This window comes from Tasmannia lanceolata, unplaced genomic scaffold (assembly GCF_043159265.1).
Source record: "Tasmannia lanceolata isolate RefF3 unplaced genomic scaffold, GAP_Taslan_0.1 ptg000147l, whole genome shotgun sequence".
NCBI classification, from domain to species: Eukaryota; Viridiplantae; Streptophyta; class Magnoliopsida; order Canellales; family Winteraceae; genus Tasmannia; species Tasmannia lanceolata.
Genome location: NW_027518823.1, coordinates 342,501 through 345,000, shown reverse-complemented (window position 1 = coordinate 345,000; position 2,500 = coordinate 342,501).

The window sequence follows — 2,500 nt, the reverse complement described above, 5'->3', positions numbered from 1 at the left end:
CAGTGGCCTCGCACACTCGCCCTGCACGCTTCCCTTGCACGCAGCCTTGCACACTAGCCTCGCATGCGAGCCTTGCACCCTAGCCATGCAAACTAGCCTTGCACGGTAGCCATGCACACAAGCCGTGCACATTAGCCATGCGCACAAGCCCCGCACACTAGCCTTGCGCACAACCCTTGCACACAAGCCTTGCACTCAAGCAATGCACACAAGCCCTGGACACTAGCCTTGCACACGGGCCTGGCACACAAGCCTTGGGCACTAGCCTTGCGCACTAGCGTTCCACATGAGCCTTGCACACTAGCCTTGGACACTAGCCTTGCACACAGGCCTTGCACACTAGGCATGCTTGGGCGAGCTGATCCCGCATCAAGTCGACGGGTCTAGGCATTCTTGGGCGCAGATCCCGCATCGTCTCGTCGCGTCTGGGCGCAAACACGTCGCGTCTCGTTGCGTCTTCAGAAGTCGTCGCTAACAGCACCTTTGGTTGCCACTGGTGGTTAGGCTGGTTGGTTGCGCAAACCCTATAGGAGGGTGGCATGCTGGTGGGCGTTTTTGCCCGGATAGGCACTAGAATGTGCAGATTTTGGGCGTTTTTGCCTGGATAGGCTAAGGAATGGGCATGCTTTGGGCGTTTTTGCCCGGATAGGCACCGGAATGCTTGGCCTTGGCTTGTCCTAGCAAGGCATTGCTGGGTTGGGCTCCCTTGGCCTTTTGGGCGCCTTGGACGATGTCTTGCGAAGACCATGGGCACAAGGCCATGGCATATGGTGAGGAAAGGACCACGGTTGCCAAGGTTAGGCACCGGAATGCTTGGCCTTGGCTTGCCAAAGCAGGGCATTGCTGGGTTGGGCTCCCTTGGCCTTCCGGGCGCCTTGGACACTGTCTTGGGAAGACCATGGGCACAAGGCCATGGCATATGGTGGGGAATGGACCACGGTTGCCAAGGCTAGGCATATAGAGAGGAATGGCATTTTTGCCCGGATAGGCACCGGAATGCTTGGCCTTGGCTTGCCATAGCAGGGCATTGCTGGGTTGGGCTCCCTTGGCCTTCCGGGGGCCTTGGACGCTGTCTTGGGAAGACCATGGGCACAAGGCCATGGCATATAGTGAGGAATGGACCACGGTTGGCAAGGCTAGGCATATAGAGAGGAATGGACCACGGTTGCCAAGGTTGCGCAAGTTTTGGGCATTTTTTGCCCGGATATGCCCAAGTATGCCCCGATAGGCCCGTTACGCCCCGGTATGAACGCGTATGCCCGGATAGACTCGGTATGCCTTGGGATACATGCGTATGCCCCGATAGGCTTGGTACGCCCCGATATGCGCACGTGTGCCCCAGTAGGGCTCGGTATGCCCCGGTATGTACGCGTGTGCCCCGATAGGCCCGGTATGCCCCGATATGCACACGTGTGCCCCAATAGGGGTCGGTATGCCCCGGTAGGTACGCGTGTGCCCCGTAATGCACGTTTCGCAGATCTCCCCGCATGTCCCGCCCCTATATGTAATACTTACTTACTTACTTACTTTCTTTCTTGCTTGCTTGCTTGCTTGCAATGGTTGGGAGTGCCCGGCATGCCCCGCTGCAGAGACCAAGGGCGCAATGACTTGGCACCGCGGATGCCGGGACTCCGGCACTTCCCGTGGCACTGATGGTTGGTTCCAAAGACAAAAGGCCGTGCAAGGCCACCGCACCGCGGATGATTTTGCTCGTGCTGGCGCCGTTGTGTGGCCAAAGAACATGCGCGAATGCTCGTGTCGGAAGGGTTGGTGTCCTGGCCCCGCGGGTGTCACGAATGCTCGGTTGCGAAGACCATGGGACCAGAGCCATGGCACGTCGGATGATGGCTCCAGCTGGCGCCCCGGCACTTTCTGTGGCATTGATGCTCGGTTTCAAAGACAAACGTGCGCAGGGCCAGGGGACCGCGGATGACTGCTCGTGCTGGCCCCGTTGGGCGGCATTGATGGTCGGTTGCAAAGAAAATGCGCGATTGCTCGTGTCGGGGCCTGGCAAGCCAAGGCCAAGCGAGCCATGGCAACGCGGATGATGGCTCCAGCTGGCGCCCCGGCACTTTCTGTGGCATTGATGCTCGGTTTCGAAGACAAACGTGCGCAGGGCCAGGGGACCGCGGAGGACTGCTCGTGCTGGCCCCGTTGGGCGGCATTGATGGTGTGTTGCAGAGAGCATGTGCGATTGCAAGTGTCGGCCGGGTTTGGGTTCCCTTGGGCTTTCGGGTGCCTTGGACGCTGTCTTGCGAAGACCATGGGCACAAGGCCCCGTCCTGGCCCCTTGTTCGATTCGCTCTCGTCTTGCGCTTGCTTCCAAGGTCCTCCATGACCTTCCCCATGGCCTTGCTAGATCCCCCCCATGACGCATGACCTCTGTCCGTTGATTGGTTTTGAGTGCACACCATGCCCGGCTTGGCACCGTGTTGTCGCGTGAGTGGCATTTGGATCGTGCATGCTGGTGGGCTACCTGCCAATGCGCACAAGCCTTGCA